The sequence below is a fragment of the Haemaphysalis longicornis genome, unplaced genomic scaffold (assembly GCF_048455015.1).
Source record: "Haemaphysalis longicornis isolate Haplotype H1 unplaced genomic scaffold, Haemaphysalis longicornis Haplotype H1 scaffold_3, whole genome shotgun sequence".
NCBI lineage: Eukaryota > Metazoa > Arthropoda > Arachnida > Ixodida > Ixodidae > Haemaphysalis > Haemaphysalis longicornis.
Window position 1 is genome coordinate 204,664,464 of NW_027526335.1, and position 12,453 is coordinate 204,676,916.

Consider the following 12,453-nt stretch of genomic DNA (forward strand, 5'->3'; position numbering starts at 1 on the left):
ACGCTTGTCTGCAGAAACAATGGGATGAGATAACCGTGTCTCCTGGAGGCTGTACGCATCTTAATTATTTTAGACGAAGTTTCAATAAAAGAGCCTACATTTTAATTCTAACCATGAAATATTGTGATATTATATTGTTAAGCTCCTTTCGATTGGGTATTACTGACGCTTAGCACTTGGTTCTCGCTCAGAAACCCTCAAAAAGAGCGGAACGGGCACCCGTTTGCACAGACGGTAGCGTTATTCACTGCAGGGAAGCAGTCAGCACTGACGCTAATGTGAAATCATACGTAGTCTGGCTTCTTGTTTCGTAGTTGTATGAAAGCGCCGGTATTGTCTATAACATTAAAGTTCACAAGCTCGAAAACGTCGGTCGCAGAGGTGTCAGGGTGAAATAGCAACACAAACCAGACTTTCCTGCCTGGTCGGCGGACGACACTGAGGAAGTCGGATCTGTTGTTCGTTCTGACGACTACAGCGAGTGACATCCGGTGAGTCACCTGGTCGCTCTTCACTCAAAGAGGCTTAGTTCGTTGTGGCCGGAATAAAAGAAGCAGGGGACGAAGTACTTTCAGACGTGTTGTTGCCCTTGCTTTGTTGGGCAAAGAGGAGGGCTGTAGTCGAAGTGGCTTCTATGACATCGTCTCGCTTGGTGCATGCATCACGGGAGTATTGTGGCCTTCACCAGCCCCGTGTACATCGCACGCACCTTATCCTTAAGAGGTAAAATGGTCGCAGGCTCAGAGTGTAGTTCTTGATGATCTCCAGACGCATGCATGGGTTGGGAGCATCCATTTGGTCTGCATTTTTGGCATGGCTTCTTTATTTTGTTACCTGCAATAAATACTCTGCAACAGGCCATAAGGCTTAATGCATAGATCGCATACGGTTACCAGTCCCGCCGCTGTATAGATGCCTAGTGCCCACTTCAGCACCAGTTTTCAATAGGCATTTCAGAGAGGTATACACCCGGAAATGTAAATCGCATATAGAAATGTGCAAACCAATATGACCTCCTACTCTAGGCCCATATCGGTCTTCAATTTCTTGATCATCTTGTTTGAAAAACGTCATATCACTACTAATATAGCACTTTTTACAGAAAAAAATATTTCTGGCGCCATGCCAATACAGATTTGGTAAAACCAGTTCAATTTTTCAGGAGGAATTTTCCTGGAAGATTTATTTTCGTATGTGCAAATTAACAAGCATTTGGAAACCCTGTGCTTTGAGACATGCAGAAGGCATTTGGTAAGGTTACCGTACTATCTTGCGCCACCACCTTCAGCGGTACGGATTCAGGACGTTGCTACTTCCGGCCTTTCATCTAAATCGGCGGTTCAGAGGGCCGTTATTCTGCACCAGCAATCTATGTGTGTTCACTGCAAGTCCTCTCCAGTTTACCTCCACCCCGTCTCGCTTTACTGTGTACGACACCGTTTTTGCCTTGAAATTTTAATATTTATTTACTCCAATCAGAGTATTGGTTTTCCCTTCTCGATCCATCTCCCGTCATCTACCCCAACACCTAGTCCAATATACTGCCCTCTAATTCCAGTGTATCGCTTTCCCATTTTTTTTAAATTTCAAGAGTAAACCTGTCTAGTCGTTTTCGATTCCTTATTTATGAGAGGCAAGAAAGCAATACCCGCATGACAAACACACCTACCTCATCGTCGATATGACCCTTGTATTGAGCCCAACGACGACAAAGACAGAGCCGCGCTTAGAAGAAGACGCAAGAGTGTATCGCCTGACAAAGCCCGCATAGCCCTCTCAATCTGCCAATTACGGTGGCCCCGTCTGCTACGCACCGCCCTATGAACCTCGCTTCGCAATGAATGATTAGGATTCAAAACTTCTTTCCTCTTTTTTAACAAATAGCTAGATGTTTGTAGCATATTTATAACATATCTGGCTGTTGTTATTAAAATATAAATGACGAGAAATGATTAAACGTATGTGCGGGAAAAACAATCAGCAAGAAGACAATACCGCGCACTCTTCTACATCATGTGTCAAAAGTAAAATTCACTACTTTGCAGTAAATGCTCTCAGATCAGAGGTGACAGGCTGCGTTCAAAAGCAGTTAACAGAAGTAACACCATTAGCGCTAAAATATTTATCGTATATTGGTTCGTTTCTATTCTGTTCCAAGGAAACGGAAGGTGTCAAACGTACGTCTAATGCTTTATTGCAAAACATTGCTCATGATTCTGTAGGTTGGCGCACAGAAGTTGCAATGTGAGTACCCCCCCGTAGCAGATACCCTTATACGCAACTTGCACAATTAGTGGTTACGTTTCGATGGAGCCTTAATGAAACGACTTTGGGTCGTAAACACATTTTGGTTGCATTATCGCATTTGGAGTTACCCAACATGAGTGTTAGATGTCTCACAGGTAATTACATGTTTTTTGCAGCTCAATTTCGTACCACCAAAAATGTATGACTTTTGAATAGCAGTGCGTTTTTCGCAGTGCATAGATAAAAAAAACTGGGATCTAGAGGTTGGCTCTTAAAATAGTGTAGAGGTTACCTTCATCGATCTAACGTTTCTATTGCAGCTGTTTTTATGGTCCTATGTATGGCACTATTTTAGGAGCTCCTGAATACGGGGTGTAGTGTTATTCGATCTGATTGCTAGGAAACAGCAACACCAACAATTAAATTTGGAGTAGAATGAATAATATTCCACAACGCGGAACAAATAAAGCTAGGGAAAGTATCGCGCAGCTGCCGAACTTCGCAGCTTATCCTAGAAAAGTGTTTGCAAAACGTTATGGCACTAATATGGGCAAAGATTTAAAAAGAGGCACTTACACATAATAAAAGTTGATTTAGGACTGCTGTTCTGTACATTGTCAGCTGAACGGACCTGCTCGGCGAGTAGACTGACAGATCGTTCTACAAGTCGTTTATTCTTGTGTTTTATAGTGCAATGAGCAAAGTGAACCCGCTACACATGAGACATTGCTTTCTGGCATTTAATCTGCCAGAAATACCTTTCACATTAAACCGACATTTCCAAAAATATCTGCAGTAAAAAAAACTGCGTCTACGCCCTGCAAATGCATTGCACTCAATATACCTATTGTCAATAAGGGGAAGTTCTGAGCGATAAAAATTTCGGAATCACTCAAAACGTTCCAACAATAAGTCTTACTAAGGCAGCAAAAAGAACAAGCGTTGGGATTTACATCATTGTGTAAAAAGTAAGTGATGCACTCGGGCAGCTGCAACTTCGTAATAGCAAAAAAAGAAAGGCTACTTGGCGTTATACTTTCGCAGATAGCTGGAAAAATCGTTTTTAAATTTTTATTTTATTTTAAAATGTTCATTGATGGTCATGTTATGTACTTCGAACCTGAAGCACTGTGATGCGTTGCCAACTGTTACAACTGTTCTCCACATGTCGGAGGAATCTCCAGCATTAGTTGTAGCCTGAAAGTGTATGTTTCTTTTAGTAGGATGTTTGCTTGCAGATGAAAAACATACCAAAGAGTAGTGGCCCATCTGGGGACACGTAGAAGAGATTGATACTTTCGCTAGGCATGCCGCACGAGGATTGTTTTCTTTACCCCAACATCGCCAATGTTTCTGCTTTGCCGACTTTACCGCACTGTCTTGTCGGAACACCTGGGTTTTTAAAGTCTGACAGTGTATACGGTCTTTGTTGCGGCAGTTAGGCTCTTTGGAGTGCAGCGCCGATGGTTGGGTTCTGATGGCGTCTTCGCCCTGACGGGCTTACATAAGCGCTTTCTCGATAGTGAGGCATGCGTGTAGCTGCGTTTTTTAAAGAATTGCATGTCTCAGAGGCCTACAAGAAGATAACCGTGGCTGATTTTGTCTCGCAGACTTCCTTAGTCCCACGTATCGGAGACCTTGTGAAGCGCTGACGAGAACTCGTCCACTCATTCTGTCGGTGGCTGGGACAGCTTCCTAAACTTTGATCTGTCAAAATTGACAATTTCCGCTGTTATGACGTAATTCTCACACCTTTCGATCACGGTTTTGAAGTTATGCTATGACGATGCCACGATGATTCAGCTGATGTCGCTGGTAGACTCTGATATGAGCTTACGTCCCTCGGGTATGGTACACACTGGCGGCCAGCCAGGCCTGTGGAAGGCAGCAAAAACGCGTCTGTACGCAGCGAAGTCGTGACCTAAAGTGTGCGTCTATTCGTCAGGCACGCACACTCGTTCCAGACGCTGGGTCTTCTGTGCAGGTGCGGGCTACGTATACACACCTTGCGCAACTCAAATACATCCGTAATTCTCCAAATTGTGCTCAGGAGAATCAGCAAGTCAAACGAGTATGAATCTAGCCTTTTTTAAAGTATGTCTCTAACCAACGATACTTATAAAGTATTTGATTACTTATTTATTTCCGCAGGCAATGAAGAATAAAAATAACTAGTTGAAACCCATTCTGCCACGCTGTTTCCGACATTCTGGTGTGCTTCTTAGTGGTGTGAAGCTGAGGAAAAAGAAGCAGCTAGTTGCAGGCGGACCTTTTTTGACGAACATAATACGCCTATGAAAACCGCGAAGAATGGAAAAGACACAGCTATAGCATGCACACGCAGCTATTTACAAATAACGACAGATTTACAGATTCATTCGCAGGTTAGGTTCGTAGCATTAAACGACTCGAGGACCAATCTGGTAACACGATTTAATAATTTGATTGGTGCAACGCAAATGAATCTTGAGTTGGAAGAATATTCCGTTTGAAAGCGTTCTGTCATTTCAAAATATTATGGATTACCTGTAGTCTCATGTTATTAACATTTTATGCGGCAAAAATTCTATATAAATTATAATGCAAAAATTTAATGCCAAAAGCAGAAAAGCAACGGTACTCCACGCGACATGTGCAGGTTAACTGAGCAGAATTGTTTATTTAGATGGCTTATGCCATTTACGAAATAAAGCAAGCCAGGCTTCTGTTTGATGCCAGCTGTATTTCAAATGCAACGTAACAAGTGTCCGTATAAATCGCGATAATCTTTTTGCTTACCTGTAACAGTTTTCTTTCCGATATAATGTCGGAAAGTAAACTGTTACATGTACAAAACATTGGTACAGAAAACTGCCGCAGAAACATCATAAACGACTGGGGAATCTGATTTTAAAAGCTGGCTACAAAACGATATCGATGCCTAGGTGCACCCCTACACGCGGCGGTGGCGCCATCTTTTCTATCAAAGCTGGACTTGGCTATTGCACTTCTGAAGTTTAGAAACGCTGCATACGCAACCGAAGCGCTTTTCCTGAACTCTCAGCGTGACTTCCTACTTGGTATTATTTACCGTCCGCCGAATTTTAGAGTGTGAAAATTTGCTTCTGAAGTGGGAACCATTTTGACATCATGTGCGGCAACACACAATCCCAATGTAGTCTGCGGTGACTTTATCATTGATTCATCATCGAACGACTGCAGTGCCTATGTCTCCATTTTGCAGGCATTCAAATAAAAAAAATGTCAACTCCCCAACTCGAATTACCAGTCACTCAGCATCTCTCATTCATCACATGTTGTGCGAGCTAAATATAAATTCGCGAGCCGGTGTGTGCGATGTCGTTGCAGATCATTGCATGAAGTTAATGTTCCTACCAAGAGCCTGTGTAATACCGCCTTTTCCATGTCACCCGAAGCAAACATCTTGCATTGATTATGTTCGCGTTATAAAATTACTTGAGCGTGATAGCTTCGAATAACTGGTTTGTGACAATGCAAATGTTGAATTTGAATTTTTGTTTCTATATCACAATTGTAATTGTCCAACATACACGCGGATATGTCAAACATAATTTTGACGATCCTGTGTGCCTTTAAATAACCCGAGACATACTTGATGCTCAAATAGTAAGGATTATTGGTACGAGGGATTGAAGAAAAACAGGAGAAATGAGCATTACCGCAAGCAGTTTAAGTGTTTTAGAAATCAGCATGGAGCAATGATTAGAAAATGAAGAAAACTGCATTACAAAAAACTAGCTGCACAAAACAAAGTTAACACAAAACAACTACCAAAGATAGTCAGAAACGTATTCGGAATAGACGGACAAAATATTCGCACCCCCAATAATATTGTCACGTGACAACGCGAAGATGGGCAGTCAGGAAGGAGGTGTAGTTACAAAGGACACCGTAGCCACCGGGCGAAAGACGGGTTGATGGCACAAACAAAGCGGGAGCTCGGTCTTCGTCTACCTCCTCTTCATTCCCTTGGACATCGCCCAGCGTCTTTGCACTGGAGCACATACCCCGACAGGGAGAGATTGGCCACATGAATATGCGGTTATGCCCCCTGTACGTTTCTCGGAATCTGTCCGAAGTCTGTGACACAACTCCCCCGCCGCAGAAGCACCGTCCCGGTGCCTGTTATGAAGGAGGAGCAGTAGCAGGTAGACTTCGTCGGTGGTATGGCTTGAGGCGGCTCACGTGAACGAGCTGAGGTACTGAGTGCCCAGACGAGGTCAGAGGCAACACAGGAACGATTTCGTAGGTGACGGGGGTGACGGCAAGCTCGACGCGGTAGGGGCCAGTGAGGGGGGACATGAGCTTCTAAGACGGTCCAACTCGGCGAGAATCGGTCCTCAAAAGAACCAAGGAGCCAGGAGCAAAGTGTTCAGGGCCGGTGGCACTCATCGTATCGAGACTTCTGGGATGCTTGTGAGGCCAATAGTCGTTCTCGGGCAACCTGGCGCGCCAGTTCAGCGTGGGCGATGATGTCACGAGCATATGCAGTGGTCGGCTCACTTGAAGTCGGTAGGGTGGTGTCGAACGGTAAAGTAGGCTCACGACCAAAAAGAAGGAATAAAGGAGAATTTCCAGCCATGTCGTGCCGGGAGGAATTATAAGCAAATGTGACATAAGGTAGTGTAACGTCCCAATCTCGATTGTCTGTGGAAACGTACATTGCAAGCATGTCAGTGATCGTTTTGTTGAGCCGCTCAGTAAGGCCATTTGTTTGAGGACGGTATGCAGTCGTCAGTTTATGGTTTGTTTCACAAGAGCGGAGAAGGTCCTCGACAACCTGTGACAAAAAGTACCGGCCACGGTCCGCGAGCAACTGTCACGGAGCACCAGGACGAAGGATGACATCCTCCAGGAGGAAATCGGCAACATCTGTGGCACAACTCGTTGGGAGCGCATGGGTGATAGCGTAGCGGGTAGTATAGTATGTGGCTACCGCAATCCAACGATTCCCGGAGAAGAACAACGGAAAGGGGCCTAAAAGGTCTAAACCAACACGGTAAAATGGTTTGGTGGGAATGTCCAAAGGTTGCAACTGGCCGGCGGGACGTAATGGAGGCGTTTTTCGACGTTGGCAAGGATCGCACGCCGCGACATAGCGACGCACAGTCCGGTGGAGCCCTGGCCAGTAAAATCGTCGGCGGAGGCGGTCATAAGTGCGAGCAGCGCCAAGGTGGCCAGCCATCGGGACGTCGTGGAGCTGGCGGAGGACATCCGAGCGAAGTTGCTCGGGTACCGCCAGAAGCAGGTCAGGTCCATCAGCCCGGTAGTTGCGGCGGTATACGATACCATCCCGCAGCACGAACGCGTTCAGAGAAGGGTGCGTTGGATGTGATTGGAGACGGTCGATAAAAGGCCGAAACGTCGGATCGCGGCGCTGGTGGTGCCCGATGTCTTTGAAGTCCGTCAAAGAATAGGCACAAATATCCGTGTCGAGCTCATCAGTGGGAGGCTCGCCGACGGGATACCGAGATAAACAGTCGGCATCTCTGTGCAATTTACCGGACTTGTACACAACTGAATAATCAGTCTTGGAGGTATAGAGCCCAGCGAGCAAGCCGACCTGTGGGATCTTTCAGAGAAGAAAGCCAGCATAAGGTGTGGTGGTCGGTTACAACAGCAAAACGGCCTGCCCTACAGATATGATTTAAATGTGCCGACGGCCCTCACCAGAGCAAGGCATTCACGCTCGGTTATTGAGTAGTTGCGCTAAGATGGAGACAAGATGCGGCTTGCGTAAGCTATCACCCGGTCGAGGCCCGCCTGTGTTTGGGCTAGCACTGCCCTTATTCCATGGGCGCTGGCGTCCGTGCGGATCTCCGTCGGAGCAGAGCTGTCAAAGTGAGCCAGGACGGGCGGGTTCGATAGGTGGCCGATGAGCGCGGAAAAGCCGACTAGTGCGCTTGGCCCCAAGAGAACGCTGCACCCTTCTTAAGAAGATCAGTGAGGGGGCGAGCGATGGAAGCGAAATCCTTGACAAACGGCGGAAGTACGAGCACAGCCCTATAAAGCTCCGCACGTCGTGCACTAAACGCGGAATGGGGAAGTCTTTAACTTCGCGTATCTTCCCGCACTTTGAAAGAGATGTTAATGATTATTTCATTAGGTTGGTTCCGGCATTACTAGGCAATTTTTCTTAGTGCTTTGTGGTGTAACCGTACCTAAAACTGTACGTAAAACTCGTTTTCATAAAATGTTTCTGGAAGATGTAAGATTGATTTTTAGTACGATGGCAGTAAATAAAGCAGCGGGTCCTATAGGCATCCAGATGCCGGTTATGAAGACAAAATTGATATCACTACTCAGCCAACCACTAACATCTCTGCGACATCCCACAAAGATCCAAACGTATATGTCCCAGCAGTGTCTGTATTATACATCCGTACAACGTGCAATATTCTTATAAAAAGTTTTGGATGTAGAGATAACGTTGCTGCTACCTTAATGTCGGATGTTCTTTGGACTATGCCGAAGATGTGCTCTCGAGGTTGCTGCTGCTTCATTTATGGACGGTATTTGGACAAATTTTGCTGACGTTTTTGAGATGTTGCTTGTATATCCGTTTTTTTACTTCGTACGTGTCTGTCGCAGTTACATTTATTTTAGCTATATCTGCTATACTTTTTTTTCGAACTCTCCACAAGCGTACTGCTTTGAAGTTGCCCAGAGGTTTTGTTTGGGTTTTTTACCGAGGGCATAAGTGCAAGTTTTGTATTCCACCAATATTGCTTTTACGTAAATATAAGTGCGCAGGACATAATAAATAAATTAGACTCAACATAGGCCTGAACAAAATTTGATGCTCATAGGAGTTTTTATTCAGCGAAGCCACCGTTTTACTTGGTCGTTCCACCTTCGTAATGAACTGTCTATTCGCTGGCGACACTGTTCAGCCACATATGTTAAAAAACAAATTTTCCCAGCTTGTACCGATGGCTAAAGGCTGGAGGAACAAGAGAGCTGGCAGGCTCTCCCCCGGTCGCTTTCATTACCATACGGACATCTTACCCCCCAATGGCGGAAGAGGTGGCAATAGCCCTAGCCCGCATCACCAGGCTGCCACCACACATAGTAATAACTTATTCGAAGAGAGCCATTCAAAACTTCATTCGTGGTAGAATTTCGGCTATTCTCCAAACTCCCCATACTCAACCACTCGACATTGTCTGGACCTCGGCCCCCACGCTGGTGGGGGCAACGAGGCGGCCCACAAAGCAGCACGACAACTAAACAGCCGCGCTGGGCTCGCTCCTGCTTAGACCGTGCTCGATCAGCACGAAATCGTTTGCTCTTGTATGAAGAAGCCACAGAGCATTATCGGCTCTCCCGCCACCGTTTCCCCACTGCCCACACATCCCCCACCAACGCTCAGAAGCGCCTATGGCTACTCCTTCAGACCAACTCCCTCGCCCGTCAATCCCTCTTCCTAAAGACCTACTCCTCTGAGTTCTCTGCGCCCAACTGTCCCCTCTGTGACTCCCTGGATGCAATGAGCCACGGCATGTGGGCCTCTCCTCTTAGCCCATTCCACCCTATTTCCAGCGTCAAGCAGTGGGAGGACACGCTCGGCTGCTCGCAACCGGGGGTGAAGCTACTTCTGGTTGACCGAGCCGCCACTGCCACCGCCAGCCTTCGGCCGGCAGCCACCACGTGTTCCCACTCGACTTGCTTGGAAAATAAAGTGATTTCTCTCCCTTTCTTTCTCCCTTCGTCGGAGACCCGGCTGTTGTACCTGTTATGGATTTTCTAGCTTGCTCCTGAAAGCTCTACATTAGTGGCCGGCCGTGATCGTTTCGCCCGTTGGCTGAAACATATTTAACAAGGTGGACCGTGTAGCACGTGCTTGAAACGACGGCTACCGGGTTCGCGAACTGGGCGTCTGCAGCGCGAGCTGTTCGGTGCTGCCTACTTCCGGCGCGAGCGTACGTGAACTGGCGAGTAGAACCGCACGCGAGAGATCACGTCAAAAACGCTGGGCAGCATGTTCTAGAAAGGCAAGTTGGATGATGCCGGGGGCTCGTCCCGAGGCGCACGCTCAGGTGCACGCGGTATTTTTTTTTCTATTTTCAGTGCCCCTCACGTGGCGTAAGTCTACGCACAAGCCAGGATAAATGCCGGGCGCTCCCCACGTGATTCACGCTGATATGCGCCTATATTTTCTGCGTTCACTATTTTCTTTCTTGTGAGCCTCTGACATGCCGGAAGACCACAAAAGCCTGTATGAAGCCGCACATTCTTCACGAAATGCACGCTTACGTGCGCGCGGTATTTTGTTGGTGTTCTTTTTCTTCCAGCCAAGAGTTTCATAAACAGCCAGGCAGTGAACATATCTGAAATTTTAGTTACAAATATCAAAAGGCATTTTTGAGCTCCATCTATGTTTTTCTGTAAAAAAAACGCTTTTGCCATGTTTCGAAAGCTATTCTAGCAACACCCAGCCAAACATACGCGCTCGAATGCAAGTGAAATACCCGGTTTGAAAGAGGCATCGCTGAATTTAAAAATTAGCAGACCTTCCAGGTTTGCAGCTGCTTTAGGAGTTTGTAACTTCAGAGCATTTATGGTTCGTTGGAGTTAATTTTAGTCCCCAGCTTTACTATGCCACTTCTGAAGCATCACAATTAATACCACATTTTTGGAAAGCTCACTGTCCTTAAAATTGTTCCATGTGAGTGTTAATGTTTTCTAACTGCGCACTACTGTTCAGCCTGGTTCCAATATTAAAATATTTTGCGACACAAACTGGAGTGGTTACTTAATAAAGAGGTGAAGCAAACATTTTCTGCTAAGCGATCTCAAGACGGCATGCACTCCCTGCAGTGGGCTCAGCTATTTCACATGGCTTAGAAAGTCTATCCCTCACAAAAATGAATTACGAATTTCTCAAGAGTTTTTATGTAGATCTTACTGAGTCACAAAAAACACGACTGAAACTCATCAGGAACTCTGAGCCTATAGAGTTGCCCTCATAAAAATCTACAAAATTTTTATAGCTACTTCTTCACAGAACGTGATTAGGAGCTAACTCATCAACACCTCTACAAATATTCTGTAGAATTCCTACAGTAAGTTTTCCATAGAATCTCTGTGAACTTAAACAACTCAAGGCCTCTATAAAGAATCTGTAGAATTTTTGTTGTGACTTCACCAGAAAACTTCGTTAAGATCGAACTCTTCAACATCTCCATGAAGATCCTTTAGAATTTATACCGTCACTTCTCCGTAGAAGCTCTGTGAACCTAAACAATGAATATTCTGTAGAATTTCTACAGTCCATTTTGCATAGAAGCTCTGTGAACTTAAACAACTCAACGCCTCTATAAAGACTAAAATTTCTGTTGTGACTTCACCATAAAAGTTCATTGAGCTTCCACTGATCAAAGCCTCCAAAAAGACTTTACAATTTTTACAGTTAGTTCTCCATAGAAACTCTGTGAACTTTAATCAAATATAGGCTAGCTCCCCAGAACTTTTATTGTTTGCCATCATAGCATATGTGTACCAGCACACCGTCTTTCTATCCCGGCAATACTATAAACACGCGCACACACACATACACGCGATTCACGCGTCGCGCGAGCGTCGGCGTTGATCGAAGGCGCAGGAACATCACGCAGGCGAGCTTCGAGAAGCCGCAACCACATGCAAACGCATGGAACCGGCGAAGTCACGCGTGTACCGCTGCGTCAAAGAACTTTCCTGGGCACGTTTCAATGAACTCGATCTGCACCATTTTTTATTTATTTTTGATCGTTTATGTGCAGTTATTTTCGATTGTTTATATGCAGTAATTAGCACTCTAGATTTGCCCTACAAAATGCACTGCCTTACTCTACTCATTGCTACGAATGCTTGCGTGCCATTTTTGAAATGTTGCAAAATGTATTTCAAGTTATCATAGTCCAATCTGAAGAAAAAACCACAGCCTCATAAAGAAAAACGCACTTGATGTCCTACCTAGATACAATGTACGGACTGCTTCATGAATTCAAAGCGTGAGCAAAACAATTTTTCAGCGCTGCGTTGCTACTTAGGTTAGAGTCAGACTTCACTTGTAGATTAAAAGACAATGGGTGTGCTGGTACCCTTTGTTTACGCCGGTAAAAAAAGGTGATTTAACTATCACAGAAAAATAGCACGGAGTTTGTGTGAAAATTTGAACCTTTGACCTTCAAAACATAACCC